Genomic DNA, 27,279 nt, shown 5'->3' with positions numbered 1-27,279 from the left:
TGTTCTTAGATTCCACAGAAATAAGGCTATCAAAGAGATCCACGAAATACACATGTAACTCAGTGAGATGAATTAACAGAACACTAAGCAGTTTCTCAGAAAGCTTCTTTCCAGATTTCATCTGAGGATATTTCCTTTTTCACCATAGCCCTCTATGGGCTTGCAAATATCACTTTGCCAATTCCACAAGAACTGTCTTAGCCGAAGGCTTCTTGAGGGGAAAGCTGTAACTCTGTGAGATGATTTCACAGAACACAAAGAAGTTTCTCAGAAAGCTTCTTTCTCTTTGTTATCGCAGGATATTTCCTTTGGCCCTATAGTCTTCAAAGGGATCCGAAATATCTGTTCTCAGATTCCACAGAAATAAGGCTAGCAAAGAGATCCACGAAATACATATGTAACTCTGTGAGATGAATTAACAGAACACTAAGCAGTTTCTCAGAAAGCTTCTTTCCAGATTTCATTTGAGGATATTTCCTTTTTCACCATAGCCCTCTATGGGCTTCCAAATATCACTTTGCCAATTCCACAAGAACTGTCTTAGCGAAAGGCTTCTTGAGGGGAAAGCTGAAACTCTGTGAGATGATTTCACAGAACAGAAAGAAGTTTCTCAGAAAGCTTCTTTCTCTTTGTTATCGGAGGATATTTCCTTTGGCCCTATAGTCTTCAAAGGGATCCGAAATATCTGTTCTCAGATTCCACAGAAATAAGGCTAGCAAAGAGATCCACGAAATACAGATGTAACTCTGTGAGATGAATTCACAGAACACTAAGCAGTTTCTCAGAAATCTTCTTTCCAGATTTCATCTGAGGATATTTCCTTTTTCACCATAGCCCTCTATGGGATTCCAAATATCACTTTGCCAATTCCAGAAGAACTGTCTTAGCGAAAGGCTTCTTGAGGGGAAAGCTGTAACTCTGTGAGATGATTTCACAGAACACAAAGAAGTTTCTCCGAAAGCTTCTTTCTCTTTGTTATCGCAGGGTATATCCTTTGGCCTCATAGTCTTCAAAGGGATCCGAAATATCTGTTCTCAGATTCCACAGAAATAAGGCTAGCAAAGAGATCCACGAAATACAGATGTAACTCTGTGAGATGAATTCACAGAACACTAAGCAGTTTCTCAGAAAGCTTCTTTCCAGATTTCATCTGAGGATATTTCCTTTTTCACCATAGCCCTCTATGGGCTTCCAAGTATCACTTTGCCAATTCCACAAGAACTGTCTTAGCGAAAGGCTTCTTGAGGGGAAAGCTGTAACTCTGTGAGATGATTTCACAGAACAGAAAGAAGTTTCTCAGAAAGCTTCTTTCTCTTTGTTATCGGAGGATATTTCCTTTGGCCCTATAGTCTTCAAAGGGATCCGAAATATCTGTTCTCAGATTCCACAGAAATAAGGCTAGCAAAGAGATCCACGAAATGCAGATGTAACTCTGTGAGATGAATTAACAGAACACTAAGCAGTTTCTCAGAAAGCTTCTTTCCAGATTTCATCTGAGGATATTTCCTTTTTCACCATAGCCCTCTATGGGCTTCCAAATATCACTTTGCCAATTCCACAAGAACTGTCTTAGCGAAAGGCTTCTTGAGGGGAAAGCTGTAACTCTGTGAGATGATTTCACAGAACACAAAGAAGTTTCTCAGAAAGCTTCTTTCTCTTTGTTATCGCAGGATATTTCCTTTGGCCCTATAGTCTTCAAAGGGGGCGGAAATATCTGTTCTCAGATTCCACTGAAATAAGGCTAACAAAGAGATTCACGAAATACAGATGTAATTCTGTGAGTTGAATTAACAGAACACTAAGCAGTTTCTCAGAAAGCTTCTTTCCAGATTTCATCTTCGGATATTTCATTTTTCACCATAGCCCTCTATGGGCTTCCAAATATCACTTTGCCAATTCCACAAGAACTGTCTTAGCGAAAGGCTTCTTGAGGGCAAAGCTGTAACTCTGTGAGATGATTTCACAGAACACAAAGAAGTTTCTCAGAAAGCTTCTTTCTCTTTGTTATCGGAGGATATTTCCTTTGGCCCTATAGTCTTCAAAGGGATCCGAAATATCTGTTCTCAGATTCCACAGAAATAAGGCTAGCAAAGAGATCCACGAAATACAGATGTAACTCTGTGAGATGAATTCACAGAACACTAAGCAGTTTCTCAGAAAGCTTCTTTCCAGATTTCATCTGAGGATATTTCCTTTTTCACCATAGCCCTCTAGGGGTTCCAAATATCACTTTGCCAATTCCACAAGAACTGTCTTAGCGAAAGGCTTCTTGAGGGGAAAGCTGTAACTCTGTGAGATGATTTCACAGAACACATAGAAGTTTCTCAGAAAGCTTCTTTCTCTTTGTTATCGCAGGAAATTTCCTTTGGCCCTATAGTCTTCAAAGGGAGCCGAAATATCTGTTCTCAGATTCCACAGAAATAAGGCTAGCAAAGAGATCCACGAAATACAGATGTAACTCTGTGAGATGAATTAACAGAACACTAAGCAGTTTCTCAGAAAGCTTCTTTCCAGATTTCATCTGAGGATATTTCCTTTTTCACCATAGCCCTCTATGGGCTTCCAAATATCACTTTGCCAATTCCACAAGAACTGTCTTAGCGAAAGGCTTCTTGAGGGGAAAGCTGTAACTCTGTGAGATGATTTCACAGAACACAAAGAAGTTTCTCAGAAAGCTTCTTTCTCTTTGTTATCGCAGGATATTTCCTTTGGCCCTATAGTCTTCAAAGGGGGCTGAAATATCTGTTCTCAGATTCCACTGAAATAAGGCTAGCAAAGAGATTCACGAAATACAGATGTAATTCTGTGAGATGAATTAACAGAACACTAAGCAGTTTCTCAGAAAGCTTCTTTCCAGATTTCATCTTCGGATATTTCATTTTTCACCATAGCCCTCTATGGGCTTCCAAATATCACTTTGCCAATTCCACAAGAACTGTCTTAGCGAAAGGCTTCTTGAGGGGAAAGTTGTAACTCTGTGAGATGATTTCAGAGAACACAAAGAAGTTTCTCAGAAAGCTTCTTTCTCTTTGTTATCGGAGGATATTTCCTTTGGCCCTATAGTCTTCAAAGGGATCCGAAATATCTGTTCTTAGATTCCACAGAAATAAGGCTATCAAAGAGATCCACGAAATACACATGTAACTCAGTGAGATGAATTAACAGAACACTAAGCAGTTTCTCAGAAAGCTTCTTTCCAGATTTCATCTGAGGATATTTCCTTTTTCACCATAGCTCTCTATGGGCTTGCAAATATCACTTTGCCAATTCCACAAGAACTATCTTAGCCGAAGGCTTCTTGAGGGGAAAGCTGTAACTCTGTGAGATGATTTCACAGAACACAAAGAAGTTTCTCAGAAAGCTTCTTTCTCTTTGTTATCGCAGGATATTTCCTTTGGCCCTATAGTCTTCAAAGGGATCCGAAATATCTGTTCTCAGATTCCACAGAAATAAGGCTAGCAAAGAGATCCACGAAATACAGATGTAACTCTGTGAGATGAATTAACAGAAGACTAAGCAGTTTCTCAGAAAGCTTCTTTCCAGATTTCATCTGAGGATATTTCCTTTTTCACCATAGCCCTCTATGGGCTTCCAAATATCACTTTGCCAATTCCACAAGAACTGTCTTAGCGAAAGGCTTCTTGAGGGGAAAGCTGTAACTCTGTGAGATGATTTCACAGAACACAAAGAAGTTTCTCAGAAAGCTTCTTTCTCTTTGTTATCGGAGGATATTTCCTTTGGCCCTATAGTCTTCAAAGGGATCCGAAATATCTGTTCTCAGATTCCACAGAAATAAGGCTAGCAAAGAGATCCACGAAATACAGATGTAACTCTGTGAGATGAATTCACAGAACACTAAGCAGTTTCTCAGAAAGCTTCTTTCCAGATTTCATCTGAGGATATTTCCTTTTTCACCATAGCCCTCTATGGGCTTCCAAATATCACTTTGCCAATTCCACAAGAACTGTCTTAGCGAAAGGCTTCTTGAGGGGAAAGCTGTAACTCTGTGAGATGATTTCACAGAACACAAAGAAGTTTCTCAGAAAGCTTCTTTCTCTTTGTTATCGGAGGATATTTCCTTTGGCCCTATAGTCTTCAAAGGGATCCGAAATATCTGTTCTTAGATTCCACAGAAATAAGGCTATCAAAGAGATCCACGAAATACACATGTAACTCAGTGAGATGAATTAACAGAACACTAAGCAGTTTCTCAGAAAGCTTCTTTCCAGATTTCATCTGAGGATATTTCCTTTTTCACCATAGCCCTCTAGGGGTTCCAAATATCACTTTGCCAATTCCACAAGAACTGTCTTAGCGAAAGGCTTCTTGAGGGGAAGCTGTAACTCTGTGAGATGATTTCACAGAACACAAAGAAGTTTCTCAGAAAGCTTCTTTCTCTTTGTTATCGGAGGATATTTCCTTTGGCCCTATAGTCTTCAAAGGGATCCGAAATATCTGTTCTCAGATTCCACAGAAATAAGGCTAGCAAAGAGATCCACGAAATACAGATGTAACTCTGTGAGATGAATTAACAGAACACTAAACAGTTTCTCAGAAAGCTTCTTTCCAGATTTCATTTGAGGATATTTCCTTTTTCACCATAGCCCTCTATGGGCTTCCAAATATCACTTTGCCAATTCCACAAGAACTGTCTTAGCGAAAGGCTTCTTGAGGGGAAAGCTGTAACTCTGTGCTATGATTTCACAGAACACAAAGAAGTTTCTCAGAAAGCTTCTTTCTCTTTGTTATCGGAGGATATTTCCTTTGGCCCTATAGTCTTCAAAGGGATCCGAAATATCTGTTCTCAGATTCCACAGAAATAAGGCTAGCAAAGAGATCCACGAAATACAGATGTAACTCTGTGAGATGAATTCACAGAACACTAAGCAGTTTCTCAGAAAGCTTCTTTCCAGATTTCATCTGAGGATATTTCCTTTTTCACCATAGCCCTCTATGGGCTTCCAAATATCACTTTGCCAATTCCACAAGAACTGTCTTAGCGAAAGGCTTCTTGAGGGGAAAGCTGTAACTCTGTGAGATGATTTCACAGAACACAAAGAAGTTTCTCAGAAAGCTTCTTTCTCTTTGTTATCGGAGGATATTTCCTTTGGCCCTATAGTCTTCAAAGGGATCCGAAATATCTGTTCTTAGATTCCACAGAAATAAGGCTATCAAAGAGATCCACGAAATACACATGTAACTCAGTGAGATGAATTAACAGAACACTAAGCAGTTTCTCAGAAAGCTTCTTTCCAGATTTCATCTGAGGATATTTCCTTTTTCACCATAGCCCTCTATGGGCTTGCAAATATCACTTTGCCAATTCCACAAGAACTGTCTTAGCCGAAGGCTTCTTGAGGGGAAAGCTGTAACTCTGTGAGATGATTTCACAGAACACAAAGAAGTTTCTCAGAAAGCTTCTTTCTCTTTGTTATCGCAGGATATTTCCTTTGGCCCTATAGTCTTCAAAGGGATCCGAAATATCTGTTCTCAGATTCCACAGAAATAAGGCTAGCAAAGAGATCCACGAAATACATATGTAACTCTGTGAGATGAATTAACAGAACACTAAGCAGTTTCTCAGAAAGCTTCTTTCCAGATTTCATTTGAGGATATTTCCTTTTTCACCATAGCCCTCTATGGGCTTCCAAATATCACTTTGCCAATTCCACAAGAACTGTCTTAGCGAAAGGCTTCTTGAGGGGAAAGCTGTAACTCTGTGAGATAATTTCACAGAACACAAAGAAGTTTCTCAGAAAGCTTCTTTCTCTTTGTTATCGGAGGATATTTCCTTTGGCCCTATAGTCTTCAAAGGGATCCGAAATATCTGTTCTCAGATTCCACAGAAATAAGGCTAGCAAAGAGATCCACGAAATACAGATGTAACTCTGTGAGATGAATTAACAGAACACTAAGCAGTTTCTCAGAAAGCTTCTTTCCAGATTTCATCTGAGGATATTTCCTTTTTCACCATAGCCCTCTATGGGCTTCCAAATATCACTTTGCCAATTCCACAAGAACTGTCTTAGCGAAAGGCTTCTTGAGGGGAAAGCTGTAACTCTGTGAGATGATTTCACAGAACACAAAGAAGTTCCTCAGAAAGCTTCTTTCTCTTTGTTATCGCAGGATATTTCCTTTGGCCCTATAGTCTTCAAAGGGGGCCGAAATATCTGTTCTCAGATTCCACTGAAATAAGGCTAGCAAAGAGATTCACGAAATACAGATGTAATTCTGTGAGATGAATTAACAGAACACTAAGCAGTTTCTCAGAAAGCTTCTTTCCAGATTTCATCTTCGGATATTTCATTTTTCACCATAGCCCTCTATGGGCTTCCAAATATCACTTTGCCAATTCCACAAGAACTGTCTTAGCGAAAGGCTTCTTGAGGGGAAAGCTGTAACTCTGTGAGATGATTTCACAGAACAGAAAGAACTTTCTCAGAAAGCTTCTTTCTCTTTGTTATCGGAGGATATTTCCTTTGGCCCTATAGTCTTCAAAGGGATCCGAAATATCTGTTCTCAGATTCCACAGAAATAAGGCTAGCAAAGAGATCCACGAAATACAGATGTAACTCTGTGAGATGAATTCACAGAACACTAAGCAGTTTCTCAGAAATCTTCTTTCCAGATTTCATCTGAGGATATTTCCTTTTTCACCATAGCCCTCTATGGGCTTCCAAATATCACTTTGCCAATTCCACAAGAACTGTCTTAGCGAAAGGCTTCTTGAGGGGAAAGCTGTAACTCTGTGAGATGATTTTACAGAACACAAAGAAGTTTCTCCGAAAGCTTCTTTCTCTTTGTTATCGCAGGATATATCCTTTGGCCTCATAGTCTTCAAAGGGATCCGAAATATCTGTTCTCAGATTCCACAGAAATAAGGCTAGCAAAGAGATCCACGAAATACAGATGTAACTCTGTGAGATGAATTCACAGAACACTAAGCAGTTTCTCAGAAAGCTTCTTTCCATATTTCATCTTCGGATATTTCCTTTTTCACCATAAATACAGATGTAACTCTGTGAGATGAATTCACAGAACACTAAGCAGTTTCTCAGAAATCTTCTTTCCAGATTTCATCTGAGGATATTTCCTTTTTCACCATAGCCCTCTATGGGCTTCCAAATATCACTTTGCCAATTCCACAAGAACTGTCTTAGCGAAAGGCTTGTTGAGGGTAAAGCTGTAACTCTGTGAGATGATTTCACAGAACAGAAAGAAGTTTCTCAGAAAGCTTCTTTCTCTTTGTTATCGGAGGATATTTCCTTTGGCCCTATAGTCTTCAAAGGGATCCGAAATATCTGTTCTCAGATTCCACAGAAATAAGGCTAGCAAAGAGATCCACGAAATACAGATGTAACTCTGTGAGATGAATTCACAGAACACTAAGCAGTTTCTCAGAAAGCTTCTTTCCAGATTTCATCTGAGGATATTTCCTTTTTCACCATAGCCCTCTATGGGCTTCCAAATATCACTTTGCCAATTCCACAAGAACTGTCTTAGCGAAAGGCTTCTTGAGGGGAAAGCTGTAACTCTGTGAGATGATTTCACAGAACACAAAGAAGTTTCTCAGAAAGCTTCTTTCTCTTTGTTATCGCAGGATATTTCCTTTGGCCCTATAGTCTTCAAAGGGGGCGGAAATATCTGTCCTCAGATTCCACTGAAATAAGGCTAGCAAAGAGATTCACGAAATACCGATGTAATTCTGTGAGTTGAATTAACAGAACACTAAGCAGTTTCTCAGAAAGCTTCTTTCCAGATTTCATCTTCGGATATTTCATTTTTCACCATAGCCCTCTATGGGCTTCCAAATATCACTTTGCCAATTCCACAAGAACTGTCTTAGCGAAAGGCTTCTTGAGGGCAAAGCTGTAACTCTGTGAGATGATTTCACAGAACACAAAGAAGTTTCTCAGAAAGCTTCTTTCTCTTTGTTATCGGAGGATATTTCCTTTGGCCCTATAGTCTTCAAAGGGATCCGAAATATCTGTTCTCAGATTCCACAGAAATAAGGCTAGCAAAGAGATCCACGAAATACAGATGTAACTCTGTGAGATGAATTAACAGAACACTAAGCAGTTTCTCAGAAAGCTTCTTTCCAGATTTCATCTGAGGATATTTCCTTTTTCACCATAGCCCTCTATGGGCTTCCAAATATCACTTTGCCAATTCCACAAGAACTGTCTTAGCGAAAGGCTTCTTGAGGGGAAAGCTGTAACTCTGTGACATGATTTCACAGAACACAAAGAAGTTTCTCAGAAAGCTTCTTTCTCTTTGTTATCGGAGGATATTTCCTTTGGCCCTATAGTCTTCAAAGGGATCCGAAATATCTGTTCTTAGATTCCACAGAAATAAGGCTATCAAAGAGATCCACGAAATACACATGTAACTCAGTGAGATGAATTAACAGAACACTAAGCAGTTTCTCAGAAAGCTTCTTTCCAGATTTCATCTGAGGATATTTCCTTTTTCACCATAGCCCTCTATGGGCTTGCAAATATCACTTTGCCAATTCCACAAGAACTGTCTTAGCCGAAGGCTTCTTGAGGGCAAAGCTGTAACTCTGTGAGATGATTTCACAGAACACAAAGAAGTTTCTCAGAAAGCTTCTTTCTCTTTGTTATCGCAGAATATTTCCTTTGGCCCTATAGTCTTCAAAGGGATCCGAAATATCTGTTCTCAGATTCCACAGAAATAAGGCTAGCAAAGAGATCCACGAAATACATATGTAACTCTGTGAGATGAATTAACAGAACACTAAGCAGTTTCTCAGAAAGCTTCTTTCCAGATTTCATTTGAGGATATTTCCTTTTTCACCGTAGCCCTCTATCGGCTTCCAAATATCACTTTGCCAATTCCACAAGAACTGTCTTAGCGAAAGGCTTCTTGAGGGGAAAGCTGTAACTCTGTGAGATGATTTCACAGAACACATAGAAGTTTCTCAGAAAGCTTCTTTCTCTTTGTTATCGCAGGAAATTTCCTTTGGCCCTATAGTCTTCAAAGGGAGCCGAAATATCTGTTCTCAGATTCCACAGAAATAAGGCTAGCAAAGAGATCCACGAAATACAGATGTAACTCTGTGAGATGAATTCACAGAACACTAAGCAGTTTCTCAGAAAGCTTCTTTCCAGATTTCATCTGAGGATATTTCCTTTTTCACCATAGCCCTCTATGGGCTTCCAAATATCACTTTGCCAATTCCACAAGAACTGTCTTAGCGAAAGGCTTCTTGAGGGGAAAGCTGTAACTCTGTGAGATGATTTTACAGAACAGAAAGAAGTTTCTCCGAAAGCTTCTTTCTGTTTCTTATCGGAGGATATTTCCTTTGGCCCTGTAGTCTTCAAAGGGATCCGAAATATCTGTTCTCAGATTCCACAGAAATAAGGCTAGCAAAGAGATCCACGAAATACAGATGTAACTCTGTGAGTTGAATTAACAGAACACTAAGCAGTTTCTCAGAAAACTTCTTTCCAGATTTCATCTGAGGATATTTCCTTTTTCACCATAGCCCTCTAGGGGCTTCCAAATATCACTTTGCCAATTCCACAAGAACTGTCTTAGCGAAAGGCTTCTTGAGGGGAAAGCTGTAACACTGTGAGATGATTTCACAGAACACAAAGAAGTTTCTCAGAAAGCTTCTTTCTCTTTGTTATCGGAGGATATTTCCTTTGGCCCTATAGTCTTAAAAGGGATCCGAAATATCTGTTCTCAGATTCCACAGAAATAAGGCTAGCAAAGAGATCCAGGAAATACAGATGTAACTCTGTGAGATGAATTCACAGAACAATAAGCAGTTTCTCAGAAAGCTTCTTTCCAGATTTCATCTGAGGATATTTCCTTTTTCACCATAGCCCTCTATGGGCTTCCAAATATCACTTTGCCAATTCCACAAGAACTGTCTTAGCGAAAGGCTTCTTGAGGGGAAAGCTGTAACTCTGTGAGATGATTTCACAGAACACAAAGAAGTTTCTCAGAAAGCTTCTTTCTCTTTGTTATCGCAGGATATTTCCTTTGGCCCCATAGTCTTCAAAGGGATCCGAAATATCTGTTCTCAGATTCCACAGAAATAAGGCTAGCAAAGAGATCCACGAAATACAGATGTAACTCTGTGAGATGAATTCACAGAACACTAAGCAGTTTCTCAGAAACCTTCTTTCCAGATTTCATCTGAGGATATTTCCTTTTTCACCATAGCCCTCTATGGGCTTCCAAATATCACTTTGCCAATTCCACAAGAACTGTCTTAGCGAAAGGCTTCTTGAGGGGAAAGCTGTAACTCTGTGAGATGATTCCACAGAACACAAAGAAGTTTCTCAGAAAGCTTCTTTCTCTTTGTTATCGCAGGATATTTCCTTTGGCCCCATAGTCTTCAAAGGGATCAGAAATATCTGTTCTCAGATTCCACAGAAATAAGGCTAGCAAAGAGATCCACGAAATACAGATGTAACTCTGTGAGATGAATTCACAGAACACTAAGCAGTTTCTCAGAAATCTTCTTTCCAGATTTCATCTGAGGATATTTCCTTTTTCACCATAGCCCTCTATGGGCTTCCAAATATCACTTTGCCAATTCCAGAAGAACTGTCTTAGCGAAAGGCTTCTTGAGGGGAAAGCTGTAACTCTGTGAGATGATTTCACAGAACACAAAGAAGTTTCTCCGAAAGCTTCTTTCCCTTTGTTATCGCAGGATATATCCTTTGGCCTCATAGTCTTCAAAGGGATCCGAAATATCTGTTCTCAGATTCCACAGAAATAAGGCTAGCAAAGAGATCCACGAAATACAGATGTAACTCTGTGAGATGAATTCACAGAATACTAAGCAGTTTCTCAGAAAGCTTCTTTCCAGATTTCATCTGAGGATATTTCCTTTTTCACCATTGCCCTCTATGGGCTTGCAAATATCACTTTGCCAATTCCACAAGAACTATCTTAGCCGAAGGCTTCTTGAGGGGAAAGCTGTAACTCTGTGAGATGATTTCACAGAACACAAAGAAGTTTCTCAGAAAGCTTCTTTCTCTTTGTTATCGCAGGATATTTCCTTTGGCCCTATAGTCTTCAAAGGGATCCGAAATATCTGTTCTCAGATTCCACAGAAATAAGGCTAGCAAAGAGATCCACGAAATATAGATGTAACTCTGTGAGATGAATTAACAGAACACTAAGCAGTTTCTCAGAAAGCTTCTTTCCAGATTTCATTTGAGGATATTTCCTTTTTCACCATAACCCTCTATGGGCTTCCAAATATCACTTTTCCAATTCCACAAGAACTGTCTTAGCGAAAGGCTTCTTGAGGGGAAAGCTGTAACTCTGTGAGATGATTTCACAGAACACATAGAAGTTTCTCAGAAAGCTTCTTTCTCTTTGTTATCGGAGGATATTTCCTTTGGCCCTATAGTCTTCAAAGGGGGCGGAAATATCTGTCCTCAGATTCGACTGAAATAAGGCTAGCAAAGAGATTCACGAAATACCGATGTAATTCTGTGAGTTGAATTAACAGAACACTAAGCAGTTTCTCAGAAATCTTCTTTCCAGATTTCATCTTCGGATATTTCATTTTTCACCATAGCCCTCTATGGGCTTCCAAATATCACTTTGCCAATTCCACAAGAACTGTCTTAGCGAAAGGCTTCTTGAGGGCAAAGCTGTAACTCTGTGAGATGATTTCACAGAACACAAAGAAGTTTCTCAGAAAGCTTCTTTCTCTTTGTTATCGGAGGATATTTCCTTTGGCCCTATAGTCTTCAAAGGGATCCGAAATATCTGTTCTCAGATTCCACAGAAATAAGGCTAGCAAAGAGATCCACGAAATACAGATGTAACTCTGTGAGATGAATTAACAGAACACTAAGCAGTTTCTCAGAAAGCTTCTTTCCAGATTTCATCTGAGGATATTTCCTTTTTCACCATAGCCCTCTATGGGCTTGCAAATATCACTTTGCCAATTCCACAAGAACTGTCTTAGCCGAAGGCTTCTTGAGGGCAAAGCTGTAACTCTGTGAGATGATTTCACAGAACACAAAGAAGTTTCTCAGAAAGCTTCTTTCTCTTTGTTATCGCAGGATATTTCCTTTGGCCCTATAGTCTTCAAAGGGATCCGAAATATCTGTTCTCAGATTCCACAGAAATAAGGCTAGCAAAGAGATCCACGAAATACATATGTAACTCTGTGAGATGAATTAACAGAACACTAAGCAGTTTCTCAGAAAGCTTCTTTCCAGATTTCATTTGAGGATATTTCCTTTTTCACCGTAGCCCTCTATCGGCTTCCAAATATCACTTTGCCAATTCCACAAGAACTGTCTTAGCGAAAGGCTTCTTGAGGGGAAAGCTGTAACTCTGTGAGATGATTTCACAGAACACATAGAAGTTTCTCAGAAAGCTTCTTTCTCTTTGTTATCGCAGGAAATTTCCTTTGTCCCTATAGTCTTCAAAGGGAGCCGAAATATCTGTTCTCAGATTCCACAGAAATAAGGCTAGCAAAGAGATCCACGAAATACAGATGTAACTCTGTGAGATGAATTCACAGAACACTAAGCAGTTTCTCAGAAAGCTTCTTTCCAGATTTCATCTGAGGATATTTCCTTTTTCACCATAGCCCTCTATGGGCTTCCAAATATCACTTTGCCAATTCCACAAGAACTGTCTTAGCGAAAGGCTTCTTGAGGGGAAAGCTGTAACTCTGTGAGATGATTTTACAGAACAGAAAGAAGTTTCTCAGAAAGCTTCTTTCTGTTTCTTATCGGAGGATATTTCCTTTGGCCCTATAGTCTTCAAAGGGATCCGAAATATCTGTTCTCAGATTCCACAGAAATAAGGCTAGCAAAGAGATCCACGAAATACAGATGTAACTCTGTGAGATGAATTCACAGAACACTAAGCAGTTTCTCAGAAAGATTCTTTCCAGATTTCATCTGAGGATACTTACATTTTCACCATACCCCTCTATGGGCTTCCAAATATCACTTTGCCAATTCCACAAGAACTGTCTTAGCGAAAGGCTTCTTGAGGGGAAAGCTGTAACTCTGTGAGATGATTTCACAGAACACAAAGAAGTTTCTCAGAAAGCTTCTTTCTCTTTGTTATCGGAGGATATTTCCTTTGGCCCTATAGTCTTCAAAGGGATCCGAAATATCTGTTCTTAGATTCCACAGAAATAAGGCTATCAAAGAGATCCACGAAATACACATGTAACTCAGTGAGATGAATTAACAGAACACTAAGCAGTTTCTCAGAAAGCTTCTTTCCAGATTTCATCTGAGGATATTTCCTTTTTCACCATAGCCCTCTATGGGCTTGCAAATATCACTTTGCCAATTCCACAAGAACTGTCTTAGCCGAAGGCTTCTTGAGGGGAAAGCTGTAACTCTGTGAGATGATTTCACAGAACACAAAGAAGTTTCTCAGAAAGCTTCTTTCTCTTTGTTATCGCAGGATATTTCCTTTGGCCCTATAGTCTTCAAAGGGGGCCGAAATATCTGTTCTCAGATTCCACTGAAATAAGGCTAGCAAAGAGATTCACGAAATACAGATGTAATTCTGTGAGATGAATTAACAGAACACTAAGCAGTTTCTCAGAAAGCTTCTTTCCAGATTTCATCTTCGGATATTTCATTTTTCACCATAGCCCTCTATGGGCTTCCAAATATCACTTTGCCAATTCCACAAGAACTGTCTTAGCGAAAGGCTTCTTGAGGGGAAAGCTGTAACTCTGTGAGATGATTTCACAGAACACAAAGAAGTTTCTCAGAAAGCTTCTTTCTCTTTGTTATCGGAGGATATTTCCTTTGGCCCTATAGTCTTCAAAAGGATCCGAAATATCTGTTCTCAGATTCCACAGAAATAAGGCTAGCAAAGAGATCCACGAAATACAGATGTAACTCTGTGAGATGAACTAACAGAACACTAAGCAGTTTCTCAGAAAGCTTCTTTCCAGATTTCATCTGAGGATATTTCCTTTTTCACCATAGCCCTCTATGGGCTTCCAAATATCACTTTGCCAATTCCACAAGAACTGTCTTAGCGAAAGGCTTCTTGAGGGGAAAGCTGTAACTCTGTGAGATGATTTCACAGAACACAAAGAAGTTTCTCAGAAAGCTTCTTTCTCTTTGTTATCGGAGGATATTTCCTTTGGCCCTATAGTCTTCAAAGGGATCCGAAATATCTGTTCTCAGATTCCACAGAAATAAGGATAGCAAAGAAATCCACGAAATACAGATGTAACTCTGTGAGATGAATTCACAGAACACTAAGCAGTTTCTCCGAAAGCTTCTTTCCAGATTTCATCTGAGGATATTTCCTTTTTCACCATAGCCCTCTAAGGGCTTCAAAATATCTCTTTGCAAGTTCCACAAGAACTATCTTAGCGAAAGGCTTCTTGAGGTGAAAGCTGTAACTCTGTGAGATGATTTCACAGAACACAAAGAAGTTTCTCCGAAAGCTTCTTTCTCTTTGTTATCGGAGGATATTTCCTTTGGCCCTGTAGTCTTCAAAGGGATCCGAAATATCTGTTCTCAGATTCCACAGAAATAAGGCTAGCAAAGAGATCCACGAAATACAGATGTAACTCTGTGAGTTGAATTAACAGAACACTAAGCAGTTTCTCAGAAAACTTCTTTCCAGATTTCATCTGAGGATATTTCCTTTTTCACCATAGCCCTCTAGGGGCTTCCAAATATCACTTTGCCAATTCCACAAGAACTGTCTTAGCGAAAGGCTTCTTGAGGGGAAAGCTGTAACACTGTGAGATGATTTCACAGAACACAAAGAAGTTTCTCAGAAAGCTTCTTTCTCTTTGTTATCGGAGGATATTTCCTTTGGCCCTATAGTCTTAAAAGGGATCCGAAATATCTGTTCTCAGATTCCACAGAAATAAGGCTAGCAAAGAGATCCAGGAAATACAGATGTAACTCTGTGAGATGAATTCACAGAACAATAAGCAGTTTCTCAGAAAGCTTCTTTCCAGATTTCATCTGAGGATATTTCCTTTTTCACCATAGCCCTCTATGGGCTTCCAAATATCACTTTGCCAATTCCACAAGAACTGTCTTAGCGAAAGGCTTCTTGAGGGGAAAGCTGTAACTCTGTGAGATGATTTCACAGAACACAAAGAAGTTTCTCAGAAAGCTTCTTTCTCTTTGTTATCGCAGGATATTTCCTTTGGCCCCATAGTCTTCAAAGGGATCCGAAATATCTGTTCTCAGATTCCACAGAAATAAGGCTAGCAAAGAGATCCACGAAATACAGATGTAACTCTGTGAGATGAATTCACAGAACACTAAGCAGTTTCTCAGAAACCTTCTTTCCAGATTTCATCTGAGGATATTTCCTTTTTCACCATAGCCCTCTATGGGCTTCCAAATATCACTTTGCCAATTCCACAAGAACTGTCTTAGCGAAAGGCTTCTTGAGGGGAAAGCTGTAACTCTGTGAGATGATTCCACAGAACACAAAGAAGTTTCTCAGAAAGCTTCTTTCTCTTTGTTATCGCAGGATATTTCCTTTGGCCCCATAGTCTTCAAAGGGATCAGAAATATCTGTTCTCAGATTCCACAGAAATAAGGCTAGCAAAGAGATCCACGAAATACAGATGTAACTCTGTGAGATGAATTCACAGAACACTAAGCAGTTTCTCAGAAATCTTCTTTCCAGATTTCATCTGAGGATATTTCCTTTTTCACCATAGCCCTCTATGGGCTTCCAAATATCACTTTGCCAATTCCAGAAGAACTGTCTTAGCGAAAGGCTTCTTGAGGGGAAAGCTGTAACTCTGTGAGATGATTTCACAGAACACAAAGAAGTTTCTCCGAAAGCTTCTTTCCCTTTGTTATCGCAGGATATATCCTTTGGCCTCATAGTCTTCAAAGGGATCCGAAATATCTGTTCTCAGATTCCACAGAAATAAGGCTAGCAAAGAGATCCACGAAATACAGATGTAACTCTGTGAGATGAATTCACAGAATACTAAGCAGTTTCTCAGAAAGCTTCTTTCCAGATTTCATCTGAGGATATTTCCTTTTTCACCATTGCCCTCTATGGGCTTCCAAATATCACTTTGCCAATTCCACAAGAACTATCTTAGCCGAAGGCTTCTTGAGGGGAAAGCTGTAACTCTGTGAGATGATTTCACAGAACACAAAGAAGTTTCTCAGAAAGCTTCTTTCTCTTTGTTATCGCAGGATATTTCCTTTGGCCCTATAGTCTTCAAAGGGATCCGAAATATCTGTTCTCAGATTCCACAGAAATAAGGCTAGCAAAGAGATCCACGAAATATAGATGTAACTCTGTGAGATGAATTAACAGAACACTAAGCAGTTTCTCAGAAAGCTTCTTTCCAGATTTCATTTGAGGATATTTCCTTTTTCACCATAGCCCTCTATGGGCTTCCAAATATCACTTTTCCAATTCCACAAGAACTGTCTTAGCGAAAGGCTTCTTGAGGGGAAAGCTGTAACTCTGTGAGATGATTTCACAGAACACAAAGAAGTTTCTCAGAAAGCTTCTTTCTCTTTGTTATCGGAGGATATTTCCTTTGGCCCTATAGTCTTCAAAGGGATCCGAAATATCTGTTCTCAGATTCCACAGAAATAAGGCTAGCAAAGAGATCCACGAAATACAGATGTAACTCTGTGAGATGAATTCACAGAACACTAAGCAGTTTCTCAGAAAGCTTCTTTCCAGATTTCATCTGAGGATATTTCCTTTTTCACCATAGCCCTCTATGGGCTTCCAAATATCACTTTGCCAATTCCACAAGAACTGTCTTAGCGAAAGGCTTCTTGAGGGGAAAGCTGTAACTCTGTGAGATGATTTCACAGAACACATAGAAGTTTCTCAGAAAGCTTCTTTCTCTTTGTTATCGGAGGATATTTCCTTTGGCCCTATAGTCTTCAAAGGGAGCCGAAATATCTGTTCTCAGATTCCACAGAAATAAGGCTAGAAAAGAGATTCACGAAATACAGATGTAACTCTGTGAGTTGAATTAACAGAACACTAAGCAGTTTCTCAGAAAACTTCTTTCCAGATTTCATCTTCGGATATTTCATTTTTCACCATAGCCCTCTATGGGCTTCCAAATATCACTTTGCCAATTCCACAAGAACTGTCTTAGCGAAAGGCTTCTTGAGGGGAAAGCTGTAACTCTGTGAGATGATTTCACAGAACACAAAGAAGTTTCTCAGAAAGCTTCTTTCTCTTTGTTATCGGAGGATATTTCCTTTGGCCCTATAGTCTTCAAAGGGATCCGAAATATCTATTCTCTGATTCCACAGAAATAAGGCTAGCAAAGAGATCCACGAAATACAGATGTAACTCTGTGATATGAATTAACAGAACACTAAGCAGTTTCTCAGAAAGCTTCTTTCCAGATTTCATCTGAGGATATTTCCTTTTTCACCATAGCCCTCTATGGGCTTCCAAATATCACTTTGCCAATTCCACAAGAACTGTCTTAGCGAAAGGCTTCTTGAGGGGAAAGCTGAAACTCTGTGAGATGATTTCACAGAACAGAAAGAAGTTTCTCAGAAAGCTTCTTTCTCTTTGTTATCGGAGGATATTTCCTTTGGCCCTATAGTCTTCAAAGGGATCCGAAATATCTGTTCTCAGATTCCACAGAAATAAGGCTAGCAAAGAGATCCACGAAATACAGATGTAACTCTGTGAGATGAATTCACAGAACACTAAGCAGTTTCTCAGAAATCTTCTTTCCAGATTTCATCTGAGGATATTTCCTTTTTCACCATAGCCCTCTATGGGCTTGCAAATATCACTTTGCCAATTCCAGAAGAACTGTCTTAGCGAAAGGCTTCTTGAGGGGAAAGCTGTAACTCTGTGAGATGATTTCACAGAACACAAAGAAGTTTCTCCGAAAGCTTCTTTCTCTTTGTTATCGCAGGATATATCCTTTGGCCTCATAGTCTTCAAAGGGATCCGAAATATCTGTTCTCAGATTCCACAGAAATAAGGCTAGCAAAGAGATCCACGAAATACAGATGTAACTCTGTGAGATGAATTCACAGAACACTAAGCAGTTTCTCAGAAAGCTTCTTTCCAGATTTCATCTGAGGATATTTCCTTTTTCACCATAGCCCTCTATGGGCTTCCAAATATCACTTTGCCAATTCCACAAGAACTGTCTTAGCGAAAGGCTTCTTGAGGGGAAAGCTGTAACTCTGTGAGATGATTTCACAGAACAGAAAGAAGTTTCTCAGAAAGCTTCTTTCTCTTTGTTATCGGAGGATATTTCCTTTGGCCCTATAGTCTTCAAAGGGATCCGAAATATCTGTTCTCAGATTCCACAGAAATAAGGCTAGCAAAGAGATCCACGAAATACAGATGTAACTCTGGGCGATGAATTCACAGAACACTAAGCAGTTTCTCAGAAAGCTTCTTTCCAGATTTCATCTGAGGATATTTCCTTTTTCACCATAGCCCTCTATGGGCTTCCAAATATCACTTTGCCAATTCCACAAGAACTGTCTTAGCGAAAGGCTTCTTGAGGGGAAAGCTGTAACTCTGTGAGATGATTTCACAGAACACAAAGAAGTTTCTCAGAAAGCTTCTTTCTCTTTGTTATCGCAGGATATTTCCTTTGGCCCTATAGTCTTCAAAGGGGGCGGAAATATCTGTTCTCAGATTCCACTGAAATAAGGCTAGCAAAGAGATTCACGAAATACAGATGTAATTCTGTGAGTTGAATTAACAGAACACTAAGCAGTTTCTCAGAAAGCTTCTTTCCAGATTTCATCTTCGGATATTTCATTTTTCACCATAGCCCTCTATGGGCTTCCAAATATCACTTTGCCAATTCCACAAGAACTGTCTTAGCGAAAGGCTTCTTGAGGGCAAAGCTGTAACTCTGTGAGATGATTTCACAGAACACATAGAAGTTTCTCAGAAAGCTTCTTTCTCTTTGTTATCGCAGGAAATTTCCTTTGGCCCTATAGTCTTCAAAGGGAGCCGAAATATCTGTTCTCAGATTCCACAGAAATAAGGCTAGCAAAGAGATCCACGAAATACAGATGTAACTCTGTGAGATGAATTCACAGAACACTAAGCAGTTTCTCAGAAAGCTTCTTTCCAGATTTCATCTGAGGATATTTCCTTTTTCACCATAGCCCTCTATGGGCTTCCAAATATCACTTTGCCAATTCCACAAGAACTGTCTTAGCGAAAGGCTTCTTGAGGGGAAAGCTGTAACTCTGTGAGATGATTTCACAGAACACAAAGAAGTTTCTCAGAAAGCTTCTTTCTCTTTGTTATCGCAGGATATTTCCTTTGGCCCTATAGTCTTCAAAGGGGGCCGAAATATCTGTTCTCAGATTCCACTGAAATAAGGCTAGCAAAGAGATTCACGAAATACAGATGTGATTCCGTGAGATGAATTAACAGAACACTAAGCAGTTTCTCAGAAAGCTTCTTTCCAGATTTCATCTTCGGATATTTCATTTTTCACCATAGCCCTCTATGGGCTTCCAAATATCACTTTGCCAATTCCACAAGAACTGTCTTAGCGAAAGGCTTCTTGAGGGGAAAGTTGTAACTCTGTGAGATGATTTCACAGAACACAAAGAAGTTTCTCAGAAAGCTTCTTTCTCTTTGTTATCGGAGGATATTTCCTTTGGCCCTATAGTCTTCAAAGGGATCCGAAATATCTGTTCTTAGATTCCACAGAAATAAGGCTATCAAAGAGATCCACGAAATACACATGTAACTCAGTGAGATGAATTAACAGAACATTAAGCAGTTTCTCAGAAAGCTTCTTTCCAGATTTCATCTGAGGATATTTCCTTTTTCACCATAGCCCTCTATGGGCTTGCAAATATCACTTTGCCAATTCCACAAGAACTATCTTAGCCGAAGGCTTCTTGAGGGGAAAGCTGTAACTCTGTGAGATGATTTCACAGAACACAAAGAAGTTTCTCAGAAAGCTTCTTTCTCTTTGTTATCGCAGGATATTTCCTTTGGCCCTATAGTCTTCAAAGGGATCCGAAATATCTGTTCTCAGATTCCACAGAAATAAGGCTAGCAAAGAGATCCACGAAATACAGATGTAACTCTGTGAGATGAATTAACAGAACACTAAGCAGTTTCTCAGAAAGCTTCTTTCCAGATTTCATCTTCGGATATTTCATTTTTCACCATAGCCCTCTATGGGCTTCCAAATATCACTTTGCCAATTCCACAAGAACTGTCTTAGCGAAAGGCTTCTTGAGGGGAAAGCTGTAACTCTGTGAGATGATTTCACAGAACACAAAGAAGTTTCTCAGAAAGCTTCTTTCTCTTTGTTATCGGAGGATATTTCCTTTGGCCCTATAGTCTTCAAAAGGATCCGAAATATCTGTTCTCAGATTCCACAGAAATAAGGCTAGCAAAGAGATCCACGAAATACAGATGTAACTCTGTGAGATGAACTAACAGAACACTAAGCAGTTTCTCAGAAAGCTTCTTTCCAGATTTCATCTGAGGATATTTCCTTTTTCACCATAGCCCTCTATGGGCTTCCAAATATCACTTTGCCAATTCCACAAGAACTGTCTTAGCGAAAGGCTTCTTGAGGGGAAAGCTGTAACTCTGTGAGATGATTTCACAGAACACAAAGAAGTTTCTCAGAAAGCTTCTTTCTCTTTGTTATCGGAGGATATTTCCTTTGGCCCTATAGTCTTCAAAGGGATCCGAAATATCTGTTCTCAGATTCCACAGAAATAAGGATAGCAAAGAAATCCACGAAATACAGATGTAACTCTGTGAGATGAATTCACAGAACACTAAGCAGTTTCTCCGAAAGCTTCTTTCCAGATTTCATCTGAGGATATTTCCTTTTTCACCATAGCCCTCTAAGGGCTTCAAAATATCTCTTTGCAAGTTCCACAAGAACTATCTTAGCGAAAGGCTTCTTGAGGTGAAAGCTGTAACTCTGTGAGATGATTTCACAGAACACAAAGAAGTTTCTCCGAAAGCTTCTTTCTCTTTGTTATCGGAGGATATTTCCTTTGGCCCTGTAGTCTTCAAAGGGATCCGAAATATCTGTTCTCAGATTCCACAGAAATAAGGCTAGCAAAGAGATCCACGAAATACAGATGTAACTCTGTGAGTTGAATTAACAGAACACTAAGCAGTTTCTCAGAAAACTTCTTTCCAGATTTCATCTGAGGATATTTCCTTTTTCACCATAGCCCTCTAGGGGCTTCCAAATATCACTTTGCCAATTCCACAAGAACTGTCTTAGCGAAAGGCTTCTTGAGGGGAAAGCTGTAACACTGTGAGATGATTTCACAGAACACAAAGAAGTTTCTCAGAAAGCTTCTTTCTCTTTGTTATCGGAGGATATTTCCTTTGGCCCTATAGTCTTAAAAGGGATCCGAAATATCTGTTCTCAGATTCCACAGAAATAAGGCTAGCAAAGAGATCCAGGAAATACAGATGTAACTCTGTGAGATGAATTCACAGAACAATAAGCAGTTTCTCAGAAAGCTTCTTTCCAGATTTCATCTGAGGATATTTCCTTTTTCACCATAGCCCTCTATGGGCTTCCAAATATCACTTTGCCAATTCCACAAGAACTGTCTTAGCGAAAGGCTTCTTGAGGGGAAAGCTGTAACTCTGTGAGATGATTTCACAGAACACAAAGAAGTTTCTCAGAAAGCTTCTTTCTCTTTGTTATCGCAGGATATTTCCTTTGGCCCCATAGTCTTCAAAGGGATCCGAAATATCTGTTCTCAGATTCCACAGAAATAAGGCTAGCAAAGAGATCCACGAAATACAGATGTAACTCTGTGAGATGAATTCACAGAACACTAAGCAGTTTCTCAGAAACCTTCTTTCCAGATTTCATCTGAGGATATTTCCTTTTTCACCATAGCCCTCTATGGGCTTCCAAATATCACTTTGCCAATTCCACAAGAACTGTCTTAGCGAAAGGCTTCTTGAGGGGAAAGCTGTAACTCTGTGAGATGATTCCACAGAACACAAAGAAGTTTCTCAGAAAGCTTCTTTCTCTTTGTTATCGCAGGATATTTCCTTTGGCCCCATAGTCTTCAAAGGGATCAGAAATATCTGTTCTCAGATTCCACAGAAATAAGGCTAGCAAAGAGATCCACGAAATACAGATGTAACTCTGTGAGATGAATTCACAGAACACTAAGCAGTTTCTCAGAAATCTTCTTTCCAGATTTCATCTGAGGATATTTCCTTTTTCACCATAGCCCTCTATGGGCTTCCAAATATCACTTTGCCAATTCCAGAAGAACTGTCTTAGCGAAAGGCTTCTTGAGGGGAAAGCTGTAACTCTGTGAGATGATTTCACAGAACACAAAGAAGTTTCTCCGAAAGCTTCTTTCCCTTTGTTATCGCAGGATATATCCTTTGGCCTCATAGTCTTCAAAGGGATCCGAAATATCTGTTCTCAGATTCCACAGAAATAAGGCTAGCAAAGAGATCCACGAAATACAGATGTAACTCTGTGAGATGAATTCACAGAATACTAAGCAGTTTCTCAGAAAGCTTCTTTCCAGATTTCATCTGAGGATATTTCCTTTTTCACCATTGCCCTCTATGGGCTTCCAAATATCACTTTGCCAATTCCACAAGAACTATCTTAGCCGAAGGCTTCTTGAGGGGAAAGCTGTAACTCTGTGAGATGATTTCACAGAACACAAAGAAGTTTCTCAGAAAGCTTCTTTCTCTTTGTTATCGCAGGATATTTCCTTTGGCCCTATAGTCTTCAAAGGGATCCGAAATATCTGTTCTCAGATTCCACAGAAATAAGGCTAGCAAAGAGATCCACGAAATATAGATGTAACTCTGTGAGATGAATTAACAGAACACTAAGCAGTTTCTCAGAAAGCTTCTTTCCAGATTTCATTTGAGGATATTTCCTTTTTCACCATAGCCCTCTATGGGCTTCCAAATATCACTTTGCCAATTCCACAAGAACTGTCTTAGCGAAAGGCTTCTTGAGGGGAAAGCTGAAACTCTGTGAGATGATTTCACAGAACAGAAAGAAGTTTCTCAGAAAGCTTCTTTCTCTTTGTTATCGGAGGATATTTCCTTTGGCCCTATAGTCTTCAAAGGGATCCGAAATATCTGTTCTCAGATTCCACAGAAATAAGGCTAGCAAAGAGATCCACGAAATACAGATGTAACTCTGTGAGATGAATTCACAGAACACTAAGCAGTTTCTCAGAAATCTTCTTTCCAGATTTCATCTGAGGATATTTCCTTTTTCACCATAGCCCTCTATGGGCTTGCAAATATCACTTTGCCAATTCCACAAGAACTGTCTTAGCGAAAGGCTTCTTGAGGGGAAAGCTGTAACTCTGTGAGATGATTTCACAGAACACAAAGAAGTTTCTCCGAAAGCTTCTTTCTCTTTGTTATCGCAGGATATATCCTTTGGCCTCATAGTCTTCAAAGGGATCCGAAATATCTGTTCTCAGATTCCACAGAAATAAGGCTAGCAAAGAGATCCACGAAATACAGATGTAACTCTGTGAGATGAATTCACAGAACACTAAGCAGTTTCTCAGAAAGCTTCTTTCCAGATTTCATCTGAGGATATTTCATTTTTCACCATAGCCCTCTATGGGCTTCCAAATATCACTTTGCCAATTCCACAAGAACTGTCTTAGCGAAAGGCTTCTTGAGGGGAAAGCTGTAACTCTGTGAGATGATTTCACAGAACAGAAAGAAGTTTCTCAGAAAGCTTCTTTCTCTTTGTTATCGGAGGATATTTCCTTTGGCCCTATAGTCTTCAAAGGGATCCGAAATATCTGTTCTCAGATTCCACAGAAATAAGGCTAGCAAAGAGATCCACGAAATACAGATGTAACTCTGGGCGATGAATTCACAGAACACTAAGCAGTTTCTCAGAAAGCTTCTTTCCAGATTTCATCTGAGGATATTTCCTTTTTCACCATAGCCCTCTATGGGCTTCCAAATATCACTTTGCCAATTCCACAAGAACTGTCTTAGCGAAAGGCTTCTTGAGGGGAAAGCTGTAACTCTGTGAGATGATTTCACAGAACACAAAGAAGTTTCTCAGAAAGCTTCTTTCTCTTTGTTATCGCAGGATATTTCCTTTGGCCCTATAGTCTTCAAAGGGGGCGGAAATATCTGTTCTCAGATTCCACTGAAATAAGGCTAGCAAAGAGATTCACGAAATACAGATGTAATTCTGTGAGTTGAATTAACAGAACACTAAGCAGTTTCTCAGAAAGCTTCTTTCCAGATTTCATCTTCGGATATTTCATTTTTCACCATAGCCCTCTATGGGCTTCCAAATATCACTTTGCCAATTCCACAAGAACTGTCTTAGCGAAAGGCTTCTTGAGGGCAAAGCTGTAACTCTGTGAGATGATTTCACAGAACACATAGAAGTTTCTCAGAAAGCTTCTTTCTCTTTGTTATCGCAGGAAATTTCCTTTGGCCCTATAGTCTTCAAAGGGAGCCGAAATATCTGTTCTCAGATTCCACAGAAATAAGGCTAGCAAAGAGATCCACGAAATACAGATGTAACTCTGTGAGATGAATTCACAGAACACTAAGCAGTTTCTCAGAAAGCTTCTTTCCAGATTTCATCTGAGGATATTTCCTTTTTCACCATAGCCCTCTATGGGCTTCCAAATATCACTTTGCCAATTCCACAAGAACTGTCTTAGCGAAAGGCTTCTTGAGGGGAAAGCTGTAACTCTGTGAGATGATTTCACAGAACACAAAGAAGTTTCTCAGAAAGCTTCTTTCTCTTTGTTATCGCAGGATATTTCCTTTGGCCCTATAGTCTTCAAAGGGGGCCGAAATATCTGTTCTCAGATTCCACTGAAATAAGGCTAGCAAAGAGATTCACGAAATACAGATGTGATTCCGTGAGATGAATTAACAGAACACTAAGCAGTTTCTCAGAAAGCTTCTTTCCAGATTTCATCTTCGGATATTTCATTTTTCACCATAGCCCTCTATGGGCTTCCAAATATCACTTTGCCAATTCCACAAGAACTGTCTTAGCGAAAGGCTTCTTGAGGGGAAAGTTGTAACTCTGTGAGATGATTTCACAGAACACAAAGAAGTTTCTCAGAAAGCTTCTTTCTCTTTGTTATCGGAGGATATTTCCTTTGGCCCTATAGTCTTCAAAGGGATCCGAAATATCTGTTCTTAGATTCCACAGAAATAAGGCTATCAAAGAGATCCACGAAATACACATGTAACTCAGTGAGATGAATTAACAGAACATTAAGCAGTTTCTCAGAAAGCTTCTTTCCAGATTTCATCTGAGGATATTTCCTTTTTCACCATAGCCCTCTATGGGCTTGCAAATATCACTTTGCCAATTCCACAAGAACTATCTTAGCCGAAGGCTTCTTGAGGGGAAAGCTGTAACTCTGTGAGATGATTTCACAGAACACAAAGAAGTTTCTCAGAAAGCTTCTTTCTCTTTGTTATCGCAGGATATTTCCTTTGGCCCTATAGTCTTCAAAGGGATCCGAAATATCTGTTCTCAGATTCCACAGAAATAAGGCTAGCAAAGAGATCCACGAAATACAGATGTAACTCTGTGAGATGAATTAACAGAACACTAAGCAGTTTCTCAGAAAGCTTCTTTCCAGATTTCATTTGAGGATATTTCCTTTTTCACCATAGCCCTCTATGGGCTTCCAAATATCACTTTGCCAATTCCACAAGAACTGTCTTAGCCGAAGGCTTCTTGAGGGGAAAGCTGTAACTCTGTGAGATGATTTCACAGAACACAAAGAAGTTTCTCAGAAAGCTTCTTTCTCTTTGTTATCGGAGGATATTTCCTTTGGCCCTATAGTCTTCAAAGGGATCCGAAATATCTGTTCTCAGATTCCACAGAAATAAGGCTAGCAAAGAGATCCACGAAATACAGATGTAACTCTGTGAGATGAATTCACAGAACACTAAGCAGTTTCTCAGAAAGCTTCTTTCCAGATTTCATCTGAGGATATTTCCTTTTTCACCATAGCCCTCTATGGGCTTCCAAATATCACTTTGCCAATTCCACAAGAACTGTCTTAGCGAAAGGCTTCTTGAGGGGAAAGCTGTAACTCTGTGAGATGATTTCACAGAACACATAGAAGTTTCTCAGAAAGCTTCTTTCTCTTTGTTATCGCAGGAAATTTCCTTTGGCCCTATAGTCTTCAAAGGGAGCCGAAATATCTGTTCTCAGATTCCACAGAAATAAGGCTAGAAAAGAGATTCACGAAATACAGATGTAACTCTGTGAGTTGAATTAACAGAACACTAAGCAGTTTCTCAGAAAACTTCTTTCCAGATTTCATCTTCGGATATTTCCTTTTTCACCATAGCCCTCTATGGGCTTCCAAATATCACTTTGCCAATTCCACAAGAACTGTCTTAGCGAAAGGCTTCTTGAGGGGAAAGCTGTAACTCTGTGAGATGATTTCACAGAACACAAAGAAGTTTCTCAGAAAGCTTCTTTCTCTTTGTTATCGGAGGATATTTCCTTTGGCCCTATAGTCTTCAAAGGGATCCGAAATATCTGTTCTCAGATTCCACAGAAATAAGGCTAGCAAAGAGATCCACGAAATACACATGTAACTCTGTGAGATGAATTCACAGAACACTAAGCAGTTTCTCCGAAAGCTTCTTTCCAGATTTCATCAGAGGATATTTCCTTTTTCACCATAGCCCTCTAAGGGCTTCAAAATATCTCTTTGCAAGTTCCACAAGAACTATCTTAGCGAAAGGCTTCTTCAGGGGAAAGCTGTAACTCTGTGAGATGATTTCACAGAACACAAAGAAGTTTCTCCGAAAGCTTCTTTCTCTTTGTTATCGCAGGATATTTCCTTTGGCCCTATAGTCTTCAAAGGGATCCGAAATATCTATTCTCTGATTCCACAGAAATAAGGCTAGCAAAGAGATCCACGAAATACAGATGTAACTCTGTGAGATGAATTAACAGAACACTAAGCAGTTTCTCAGAAAGCTTCTTTCCAGATTTCATCTGAGGATATTTCCTTTTTCACCATAGCCCTCTATGGGCTTCCAAATATCACTTTGCCAATTCCACAAGAACTGTCTTAGCGAAAGGCTTCTTGAGGGGAAAGCTGAAACTCTGTGAGATGATTTCACAGAACAGAAAGAAGTTTCTCAGAAAGCTTCTTTCTCTTTGTTATCGGAGGATATTTCCTTTGGCCCTATAGTCTTCAAAGGGATCCGAAATATCTGTTCTCAGATTCCACAGAAATAAGGCTAGCAAAGAGATCCAAGAAATAAAGATGTAACTCTGTGAGATGAATTCACAGAACA

Source organism: Macaca mulatta, chromosome 1 (assembly GCF_049350105.2).
Source record: "Macaca mulatta isolate MMU2019108-1 chromosome 1, T2T-MMU8v2.0, whole genome shotgun sequence".
In the NCBI taxonomy this organism is placed as follows: Eukaryota; Metazoa; Chordata; class Mammalia; order Primates; family Cercopithecidae; genus Macaca; species Macaca mulatta.
Note: the sequence above shows the minus strand (reverse complement) of the source record.